Here is a 12,023-nt window from a genome sequence, read left to right as displayed (position 1 = left end):
TGTAGATAATCAGGCCAATCTTAATCTTAATCTGCTTCATTAAATGAAGAAGCAGGAAAAAACAAACATGGTGATCCAGTGACACCAAGCGGTGACAGAAAGTACTGCAGTGTTTAAATCTTCCATCTGAACTTCAGTTTCTTCCTGTTTGTTTTCAGTTTTAATAAAACTGAAGGTTTTTTAAAAGGGTTTTATTAAAACTGTGTTTTGTAAAATTTTTACTTCCGGTTTTGACTGAAATTGGTTTAAAACAGTTTTAGAGTTTATTTCTGGTTCTGAATGCAGAACCTGAACCAGGAGACCTGAAGGCAGCAGGTTGATGCAACAGCAGCAGATCTTCAAGCAGCTCAGTGGTTTTTAAACTACCGGCTGTAGTCATATTTCCAAGTCATATTTTCACCATGTTATTCATGCATTTATAATATCAGTTACTAACTAAATATTTAATTCAAGGGTAAATATTTATCTTTGACAAGAAATATTTACTTCTAAAATTAACTATTTAGTTTGCAAACTAAACACATTGATGAGATCAGAATTGCTCACATATTGCAAAAAATTCACATTTCTTTTAATACATCACTTCCTGAAAAACAGAAATAATCACCCAGAGACGGGCAAAAAAACGAGACCTCTCACTCTGAGTCATTTTAGAATCAGAGCTGAACTCAGACTAAAGAGTCAGACATGAAGGTTAATGCAGCTGCTTGATCACTGAGATCTTCATCGGTTCGATCTTCAAGGTTTTTTCAATACTGTCGAAGTATGGAAACATCTTGTGAGTGAAGGTGTGTGTGAAGGTGTGTATGTGTGTGTTAGTATCCAGATCAGAGAAGGACAGCTTTCCTCTGTCCCAGTCCAGATTCACTTTGATCCTCTGGAGATTCTTCTGGACTGAGAGAAAAGTGGCAGGAGCTGGTGGAGAACGTGCATAATATTCATCTTGATAGAACCATATAACCAACAATCCAGACATTATGCCTTCTTTCCTCTCAACAGATTCTTCTATCACACCGAGTCTCCAGGCATCACTGTGTCCAACATCAACATCCCAGATGTGGTTCCCTGAGTTAAAACCATCAGAACTCAGAACAGAACAGTAATATTTATCAAATCTCTCTGGATTATCAGGAAGCTGCTGTTTCTCTCCTCTAGTCAAACTGGTCAGATCTTCAGACAGATGGAGGAATGACCCAGCCGTGTTTGGTCCAGAACCAGAGGAGTGTAGGTCACCATGGTCTGCATGTTGCTCCAGATGTTGAAGGCCAGGTTGCCCAGATGTTTGGCCTGGTCTATCAGAGCTCCTGAGGGCAGCTGTGGATCCTCCAGCAGGGGGCAGCGCTGGACCCTTTCCACTGCAGCCTTGTAGTTGTGCAGGAATGAGACGTCTTCAGCTCTCAGCTCCTCCTCTGTGGCTCTGACTGTGTCTGAAAGAGCTGCTATCTCTCTGCTCAGAGCCTCCATCTTCTCCTCCATCATCCCTCTCTTCTGCTCCTCTTCCTCCCTCAGTGCAGCCAGCCTGGCCTCCTCTTCCTCTGCTAGAAACTGATGAAGCTGCTTAAACTGCTCCCTAATCTGCCTCTCTGTGTGTCGGGCCTGGACCTTCATGTGTTCTGCTGTCTGATCAAACTCCTCCTGAACTTTCTTCCTGAGCTTCAGCTTCTTCTTTAAAGGTTTCAGAGTTTCCTGAAGCTTCTTCTTGTGTTGCTGAGCAGCTTCATCAATGGGTCTGAATCTGTGATTGGTGTGTTTTTCTGAATCTCTGCAGACGAGACACACTGGCTGCTGATGGTCCAGACAGAAGAGTTTGAGTTTCTCAGAGTGCAGACTGCAGAGATCCTCTGAAGCTCTCTGCTCTCTCTGCTGTAAGAAACTCTCACACAGATTCTTCAGAGCCAGATTACAGGGTGGAGCATCTGATGCTGATCTTTTCCGACAAACTGGACATGAGCGACCAGTTCCTCTTCTCCAGTGTTTCTGCAGACACTCCTTACAGAAGCTGTGGCTGCATGACAGAAGAACCGGATCCTTAAATATCTCCAGACAGATCGGACAGCAGAGATGATCTTCTGATCTGGAAGCCATTTTGTCTCAGTGAACCTGAAACCACAGCAGACAGAAAGTCAAACCAGGGATGAATTTTATGCACAAAAGATTTAAATTTGATTCAACATGTTGAGCCTTTTGTGAATGTGGAGATTACAGATTAATCATCTCACTTTAAACTTGAATCATCCCAGAGATGAACATCACACACATTATATACGTTGATAGTCAAATATCTGACATGGTAAATATTGTTTTCTTGCTAGTTAAATATTAAATGCTGCTGTAAATGCAGAGGTTGATTGTTTGAACTCAGTTAAAGTTCATTAGATCTGAAACGCCTGAATCTGTGAGCAGAAGCAGAAACCATTGTTTCTGTTTGTCTTTAGTTTCTACCTGCTGTTCTTTGTTCACTGAAGGTGAAACCAGAAGTCACTTTCTGTCCTGCAGAAACTTTCTGAACTTACTTTGCTCTGCGTGTTGCTCCTCCTGCAGCAGTCTGTGTTCCAGTGTCCAGTTCTCTCTGTTCTCCGTTTAGTTTGATTTCAGTCCCAGATGAAAATCTTCCCACGAGGTTTCTCTCTCCAACCGTTTCCTGTTCTTCCCGGATTCACTTTTCTTCTTCTACTGTTTCCGTTTCTTCTTCTTGGTTTTATTGGCGGTTGGTAACCAGCGTTCAGCAGCATTAGCGCCCCCTGCTGGTGTGGAGTGCGGTTCCTGCCGGTCTACTTCATACTATGTGTTTCTACATATATAAATATTTCCTATATATGTAATTTAATATTCATACAGATAAATATAAACATTTTTACACGATCATCTATTTATCAGAAACACATTAACAAACTCGCTTCACATCCAATCAAATTCTATGAAACAATTTTCTTTTAAATCTAATAAATGTTTGTAAATGTTTAATACACAAATTCCTCCTCAAAATATTTAATAAATTAATATTTTTCTCAGTTCTTTCAGACTCTCTTCATGTATCTTCCCTGGTTTTTATATTTATGACATTTTAATTGAACATGCTGTCGTTTCATATTTTGAACTTTCATACTTTTGAATTTTAAAGTGTCTAGTTAAATCCTGTTTGTCTGAATCTCAGCCTTGTTTTCTCTCTTTCCTCTTTTCTTTTTTCTCCTTCATTCGTTTGACTTTCATTAAACCGTCTTCTTGTTCTTCCTTTCATCTGTTTTTCTTTCATTTTCCTCAGATTTTCTGTTTTAACTGTAAACTAACTAAAAGTTTTTACCATTTTTAATAAAATTCTCCATCTGATAGATAAATTTGCAATATTTTCTGCAACAAACAAATACGGCCATCACCCACACTTTGAACAACCCTGTTGGAATCGAAGAAGCTTGGTGAACTGCTCTGCCCCCTGGTGGCCATTCCTGGATTTCAACTGAATTTAATGTGTTTCTGTTAAAGTTCTTACTTTAACAGAACATTCCCAAAATAACAACCCAAGTTTCTCTTCTAATTAATAAATATTTAGATGAAAAATGTTTGCAGTTGTCCCAAAATGTCCAGAATGAATGTTTTATACACTACAAAGTTTTAATGTTAAATTTACCCATAAAAACATTCAAAGCTTCACTTATTGTTCTATTTCTTTATTCTTTTAGTTAATTCCTTTCAAATATAACATTTTGGAGTTTAACTTTCTGACATGGATGATAAAGAATTTAAAAACTGGAAGTTTTGTCTGTGAAATTGTGGATTATTTAAAGCAATCTTGTTAAAAATCATTGTAACAGTTAGTAGCATTAACATTATTGATGTATTTGAGTGTTTGTGATTCAGACACCAATACAACCATTCTAATATTAAATGCCTCTTTCCACTTTTAATTTTTACTCTGTTTACATTTGTATTTTTAATTCTGTCATTATGAACAGTATTTAATTATTAGATACATATTTAAGAACCGGAACCAGGAAAATAAAACCTGATCAGAAAAAGATGAGGCTGAAACAAATCGATCTGTTCTTCAGTTTTGTGTTTAATAAAAACCAAACAATACAAATATTTTGAGAATATTAAAATAATAAACCACAGTTTGACTGTCTCTGTGTAGATAATCAGGCCAATCTTAATCTTAATCTGCTTCATTAAATGAAGAAGCAGGAAAAAACAAACATGGTGATCCAGTGACACCAAGCGGTGACAGAAAGTACTGCAGTGTTTAAATCTTCCATCTGAACTTCAGTTTCTTCCTGTTTGTTTTCAGTTTTAATAAAACTGAAGGTTTTTTAAAAGGGTTTTATTAAAACTGTGTTTTGTAAAATTTTTACTTCGGTTTTGACTGAAATTGGTTTAAAACAGTTTTAGAGTTTATTTCTGGTTCTGAATGCAGAACCTGAACCAGGAGACCTGAAGGCAGCAGGTTGATGCAACAGCAGCAGATCTTCAAGCAGCTCAGGGTTTTTAAACTACCGGCTGTAGTCATTTTCCAAGTCATATTTTCACCATGTTATTCATGCATTTATAAATATCAGTTACTAACTAAATATTTAATTCAAGGGTAAATATTTATCTTTGACAAGAATATTTACTTCTAAAATTAACTATTTAGTTTGCAAACTAAACACATTGATGAGATCAGAATTGCTCACATATTGCAAAAAATTCACATTTCTTTTAATACATCACTTCCTGAAAAACAGAAATAATCACCCAGAGACGGGCAAAAAAACGAGACCTCTCACTCTGAGTCATTTTAGAATCAGAGCTGAACTCAGACTAAAGAGTCAGACATGAAGTTAATGCAGCTGCTTGATCACTGAGATCTTCATCGGTTCGATCTTCAAGGTTTTTTCAATACTGTCGAAGTATGGAAACATCTTGTGAGTGAAGGTGTGTGTGAAGGTGTGTATGTGTGTGTTAGTATCCAGATCAGAGAAGGACAGCTTTCCTCTGTCCCAGTCCAGATTCACTCTGATCCTCTGGAGATTCTTCTGGACTGAGAGAAAAGTGGCAGGAGCTGGTGGAGAACGTGCATAATATTCATCTTGATAGAACCATATAACCAACAATCCAGACATTATGCCTTCTTTCCTCTCAACAGATTCTTCTATCACACCGAGTCTCCAGGCATCACTGTGTCCAACATCAACATCCCAGCTGTGGTTCCCTGAGTTAAAACCATCAGAACTCAGAACAGAACAGTAATATTTATCAAATCTCTCTGGATTATCAGGAAGCTGCTGTTTCTCCTCTAGTCAAACTGGTCAGATCTTCAGACAGATGGAGGAATGACCCAGCCGTGTTTGGGTCCAGAACCAGAGGAGTGTAGGTCACCATGGTCTGCATGTTGCTCCAGATGTTGAAGGCCAGGTTGCCCAGATGTTTGGCCTGGTCTATCAGAGCTCCTGAGGGCAGCTGTGGATCCTCCAGCAGGGGCAGCGCTGGACTCTTTCCACTGCAGCCTTGTAGTTGTGCAGGAATGAGACGTCTTCAGCTCTCAGCTCCTCCTCTGTGGCTCTGACTGTGTCTGAAAGAGCTGCTATCTCTCTGCTCAGAGCCTCCATCTTCTCCTCCATCATCCCTCTCTTCTGCTCCTCTTCCTCCCTCAGTGCAGCCAGCCTGGCCTCCTCTTCCTCTGCTAGAAACTGATGAAGCTGCTTAAACTGCTCCCTAATCTGCCTCTCTGTGTGTCGGGCCTGGACCTTCATGTGTTCTGCTGTCTGATCAAACTCCTCCTGAACTTTCTTCCTGAGCTTCAGCTTCTTCTTTAAAGGTTTCAGAGTTTCCTGAAGCTTCTTCTTGTGTTGCTGAGCAGCTTCATCAATGGGTCTGAATCTGTGGTTGGTGTGTTTTTCTGAATCTCTGCAGACGAGACACACTGGCTGCTGATGGTCCAGACAGAAGAGTTTGAGTTTCTCAGAGTGCAGACTGCAGAGATCCTCTGAAGCTCTCTGCTCTCTCTGCTGTAAGAAACTCTCACACAGATTCTTCAGAGCCAGATTACAGGGTGGAGCATCTGATGCTGATCTTTTCCGACAAACTGGACATGAGCGACCAGTTCCTCTTCTCCAGTGTTTCTGCAGACACTCCTTACAGAAGCTGTGGCTGCATGACAGAAGAACCGGATCCTTAAATATCTCCAGACAGATCGGACAGCAGAGATGATCTTCTGATCTGGAAGCCATTTTGTCTCAGTGAACCTGAAACCACAGCAGACAGAAAGTCAAACCAGGGATGAATTTTATGCACAAAAGATTTAAATTTGATTCAACATGTTGAGCCTTTTGTGAATGTGGAGATTACAGATTAATCATCTCACTTTAAACTTGAATCATCCCAGAGATGAACATCACACACATTATATACGTTGATAGTCAAATATCTGACATGGTAAATATTGTTTTCTTGCTAGTTAAATATTAAATGCTGCTGTAAATGCAGAGGTTGATTGTTTGAACTCAGTTAAAGTTCATTAGATCTGAAACGCCTGAATCTGTGAGCAGAAGCAGAAACCATTGTTTCTGTTTGTCTTTAGTTTCTACCTGCTGTTCTTTGTTCACTGAAGGTGAAACCAGAAGTCACTTTCTGTCCTGCAGAAACTTTCTGAACTTACTTTGCTCTGCGTGTTGCTCCTCCTGCAGCAGTCTGTGTTCCAGTGTCCAGTTCTCTCTGTTCTCCGTTTAGTTTGATTTCAGTCCCAGATGAAAATCTTCCCACGAGGTTTCTCTCTCCCAACCGTTTCCTGTTCTTCCCGGATTCACTTTTCTTCTTCTACTGTTTCCGTTTCTTCTTCTTGGTTTTATTGGCGGTTGGTAACCAGCGTTCAGCAGCATTAGCGCCCCCTGCTGGTGTGGAGTGCGGTTCCTGCCGGTCTACTTCATACTATGTGTTTCTACATATATAAATATTTCCTATATATGTAATTTAATATTCATACAGATAAATATACTAGTATAAACATTTTTACACGATCATCTATTTATCAGAAACACATTAACAAACTCGCTTCACATCCAATCAAATTCTATGAAACAATTTTCTTTTAAATCTAATAAATGTTTGTAAATGTTTAATACACAAATTCCTCCTCAAAATATTTAATAAATTAATATTTTTCTCAGTTCTTTCAGACTCTTCATGTATCTTCCCTGGTTTTTATATTTATGACATTTTAATTGAACATGCTGTCGTTTCATATTTTGAACTTTCATACTTTTGAATTTTAAAGTGTCTAGTTAAATCCTGTTTGTCTGAATCTCAGCCTTGTTTTCTCTCTTTCCTCTTTTCTTTTTTCTCCTTCATCGTTTGACTTTCATTAAACCTCTTCTTGTTCTTCCTTTCATCTGTTTTTCTTTCATTTTCCTCAGATTTTCTGTTTTAACTGTAAAACTGATTCTGAATTTTCCTCCTTGTGTTTTTTCTGCCTCTCATTTCCTGCAATATGTTCTGCAACACAAATACATCACCCCCACTTTGAACAACCCTGTTGGAATCGAAGAAGCTTGGTGAACTGCTCTGCCCCCTGGTGGCCATTCCTGGATTTCAACTGAATTTAATGTGTTTCTGTTAAAGTTCTTACTTTAACAGAACATTCCCAAAATAACAACCCAAGTTTCTCTTCTAATTAATAAATATTTAGATGAAAAATGTTTGCAGTTGTCCCAAAATGTCCAGAATGAATGTTTTATACACTACAAAGTTTTAATGTTAAATTTACCCATAAAAACATTCAAAAGCTTCACTTATTGTTCTATTTCTTTATTCTTTTAGTTAATTCCTTTGAATATAACATTTTGGAGTTTAACTTTCTGACATGGATGATAAAGAATTTAAAAACTGGAAGTTTTGTCTGTGAAATTGTGGATTATTTAAAGCAAATCTTGTTAAAAATCATTGTAACAGTTAGTAGCATTAACATTATTGATGTATTTGAGTGTTTGTGATTCAGACACCAATACAACCATTCTAATATTAAATGCCTCTTTCCACTTTTAATTTTTACTCTGTTTACATTTGTATTTTTAATTCTGTCATTATGAACAGTATTTAATTATTAGATACATATTTAAGAACCGGAACCAGGAAAATAAAACCTGATCAGAAATAGATGAGGCTGAAACAAATCGATCTGTTCTTCAGTTTTGTGTTTAATAAAAACCAAACAATACAAATATTTTGAGAATATTAAAATAATAAACCACAGTTTGACTGTCTCTGTGTAGATAATCAGGCCAATCTTAATCTTAATCTGCTTCATTAAATGAAGAAGCAGGAAAAAACAAACATGGTGATCCAGTGACACCAAGCGGTGACAGAAAGTACTGCAGTGTTTAAATCTTCCATCTGAACTTCAGTTTCTTCCTGTTTGTTTTCAGTTTTAATAAAACTGAAGGTTTTTTAAAAGGGTTTTATTAAAACTGTGTTTTGTAAAATTTTTACTTCGGTTTTGACTGAAATTGGTTTAAAACAGTTTTAGAGTTTATTTCTGGTTCTGAATGCAGAACCTGAACCAGGAGACCTGAAGGCAGCAGGTTGATGCAACAGCAGCAGATCTTCAAGCAGCTCAGTGGTTTTTAAACTACCGGCTGTAGTCATATTTCCAAGTCATATTTTCACCATGTTATTCATGCATTTATAAATATCAGTTACTAACTAAATATTTAATTCAAGGGTAAATATTTATCTTTGACAAGAAATATTTACTTCTAAAATTAACTATTTAGTTTGCAAACTAAACACATTGATGAGATCAGAATTGCTCACATATTGCAAAAAATTCACATTTCTTTTAATACATCACTTCCTGAAAAACAGAAATAATCACCCAGAGACGGGCAAAAAAACGAGACCTCTCACTCTGAGTCATTTTAGAATCAGAGCTGAACTCAGACTAAAGAGTCAGACATGAAGGTTAATGCAGCTGCTTGATCACTGAGATCTTCATCGGTTCGATCTTCAAGGTTTTTTCAATACTGTCGAAGTATGGAAACATCTTGTGAGTGAAGGTGTGTGTGAAGGTGTGTATGTGTGTTAGTATCCAGATCAGAGAAGGACAGCTTTCCTCTGTCCCAGTCCAGATTCACTCTGATCCTCTGGAGATTCTTCTGGACTGAGAGAAAAGTGGCAGGAGCTGGTGGAGAACGTGCATAATATTCATCTTGATAGAACCATATAACCAACAATCCAGACATTATGCCTTCTTTCCTCTCAACAGATTCTTCTATCACACCGAGTCTCCAGGCATCACTGTGTCCAACATCAACATCCCAGCTGTGGTTCCCTGAGTTAAAACCATCAGAACTCAGAACAGAACAGTAATATTTATCAAATCTCTCTGGATTATCAGGAAGCTGCTGTTTCTCTCCTCTAGTCAAACTGGTCAGATCTTCAGACAGATGGAGGAATGACCCAGCCGTGTTTGGGTCCAGAACCAGAGGAGTGTAGGTCACCATGGTCTGCATGTTGCTCCAGATGTTGAAGGCCAGGTTGCCCAGATGTTTGGCCTGGTCTATCAGAGCTCCTGAGGGCAGCTGTGGATCCTCCAGCAGGGGGCAGCGCTGGACTCTTTCCACTGCAGCCTTGTAGTTGTGCAGGAATGAGACGTCTTCAGCTCTCAGCTCCTCCTCTGTGGCTCTGACTGTGTCTGAAAGAGCTGCTATCTCTCTGCTCAGAGCCTCCATCTTCTCCTCCATCATCCCTCTCTTCTGCTCCTCTTCCTCCCTCAGTGCAGCCAGCCTGGCCTCCTCTTCCTCTGCTAGAAACTGATGAAGCTGCTTAAACTGCTCCCTAATCTGCCTCTCTGTGTGTCGGGCCTGGACCTTCATGTGTTCTGCTGTCTGATCAAACTCCTCCTGAACTTTCTTCCTGAGCTTCAGCTTCTTCTTTAAAGGTTTCAGAGTTTCCTGAAGCTTCTTCTTGTGTTGCTGAGCAGCTTCATCAATGGGTCTGAATCTGTGATTGGTGTGTTTTTCTGAATCTCTGCAGACGAGACACACTGGCTGCTGATGGTCCAGACAGAAGAGTTTGAGTTTCTCAGAGTGCAGACTGCAGAGATCCTCTGAAGCTCTCTGCTCTCTCTGCTGTAAGAAACTCTCACACAGATTCTTCAGAGCCAGATTACAGGGTGGAGCATCTGATGCTGATCTTTTCCGACAAACTGGACATGAGCGACCAGTTCCTCTTCTCCAGTGTTTCTGCAGACACTCCTTACAGAAGCTGTGGCTGCATGACAGAAGAACCGGATCCTTAAATATCTCCAGACAGATCGGACAGCAGAGATGATCTTCTGATCTGGAAGCCATTTTGTCTCAGTGAACCTGAAACCACAGCAGACAGAAAGTCAAACCAGGGATGAATTTTATGCACAAAAGATTTAAATTTGATTCAACATGTTGAGCCTTTTGTGAATGTGGAGATTACAGATTAATCATCTCACTTTAAACTTGAATCATCCCAGAGATGAACATCACACACATTATATACGTTGATAGTCAAATATCTGACATGGTAAATATTGTTTTCTTGCTAGTTAAATATTAAATGCTGCTGTAAATGCAGAGGTTGATTGTTTGAACTCAGTTAAAGTTCATTAGATCTGAAACGCCTGAATCTGTGAGCAGAAGCAGAAACCATTGTTTCTGTTTGTCTTTAGTTTCTACCTGCTGTTCTTTGTTCACTGAAGGTGAAACCAGAAGTCACTTTCTGTCCTGCAGAAACTTTCTGAACTTACTTTGCTCTGCGTGTTGCTCCTCCTGCAGCAGTCTGTGTTCCAGTGTCCAGTTCTCTCTGTTCTCCGTTTAGTTTGATTTCAGTCCCAGATGAAAATCTTCCACGAGGTTTCTCTCTCCCAACCGTTTCCTGTTCTTCCCGGATTCACTTTTCTTCTTCTACTGTTTCCGTTTCTTCTTCTTGGTTTTATTGGCGTTGGTAACCAGCGTTCAGCAGCATTAGCGCCCCCTGCTGGTGTGGAGTGCGGTTCCTGCCGGTCTACTTCATACTATGTGTTTCTACATATATAAATATTTCCTATATATGTAATTTAATATTCATACAGATAAATATACTAGTATAAACATTTTTACACGATCATCTATTTATCAGAAACACATTAACAAACTCGCTTCACATCCAATCAAATTCTATGAAACAATTTTCTTTTAAATCTAATAAATGTTTGTAAATGTTTAATACACAAATTCCTCCTCAAAATATTTAATAAATTAATATTTTTCTCAGTTCTTTCAGACTCTCTTCATGTATCTTCCCTGGTTTTTATATTTATGACATTTTAATTGAACATGCTGTCGTTTCATATTTTGAACTTTCATACTTTTGAATTTTAAAGTGTCTAGTTAAATCCTGTTTGTCTGAATCTCAGCCTTGTTTTCTCTCTTTCCTCTTTTCTTTTTTCTCCTTCATCGTTTGACTTTCATTAAACCGTCTTCTTGTTCTTCCTTTCATCTGTTTTTCTTTCATTTTCCTCAGATTTTCTGTTTTAACTGTAAAACTGATTCTGAATTTTCCTCCTTGTGTTTTTTCTGCCTCTCATTTCCTGCAATATGTTCTGCAACACAAATACATCACCCCCACTTTGAACAACCCTGTTGGAATCGAAGAAGCTTGGTGAACTGCTCTGCCCCCTGGTGGCCATTCCTGGATTTCAACTGAATTTAATGTGTTTCTGTTAAAGTTCTTACTTTAACAGAACATTCCCAAAATAACAACCCAAGTTTCTCTTCTAATTAATAAATATTTAGATGAAAAATGTTTGCAGTTGTCCCAAAATGTCCAGAATGAATGTTTTATACACTACAAAGTTTTAATGTTAAATTTACCCATAAAAACATTCAAAAGCTTCACTTATTGTTCTATTTCTTTATTCTTTTAGTTAATTCCTTTGAAATATAACATTTTGGAGTTTAACTTTCTGACATGGATGATAAAGAATTTAAAAACTGGAAGTTTTGTCTGTGAAATTGTGGATTATTTAAAGCAAATCTTGTTAA

At 38.3% G+C, this 12,023-nt stretch overlaps 3 pseudogenes; all 3 read right to left on the bottom strand.

Moving 5' to 3' along the window:
* Positions 1-527: 527 nt before the first annotated feature.
* Positions 528-2,579, bottom strand: LOC129356826 (nuclear factor 7, brain-like; annotated as a pseudogene).
* Positions 2,580-4,814: 2,235 nt separating this feature from the next.
* LOC129356824 (nuclear factor 7, brain-like) lies at positions 4,815-6,697 on the bottom strand (annotated as a pseudogene).
* Positions 6,698-8,147: 1,450 nt separating this feature from the next.
* On the bottom strand, positions 8,148-10,813 carry LOC129356823 (nuclear factor 7, brain-like; annotated as a pseudogene).
* Between the last annotated feature and the right edge of the window lie 1,210 nt (positions 10,814-12,023).

This window comes from Poeciliopsis prolifica, unplaced genomic scaffold (assembly GCF_027474105.1).
Source record: "Poeciliopsis prolifica strain line A6 unplaced genomic scaffold, Auburn_PproV2 SCAFFOLD198, whole genome shotgun sequence".
Lineage (NCBI taxonomy): Eukaryota > Metazoa > Chordata > Actinopteri > Cyprinodontiformes > Poeciliidae > Poeciliopsis > Poeciliopsis prolifica.
Note: the sequence above shows the minus strand (reverse complement) of the source record. Positions and strands in the feature narration are given on the sequence as shown.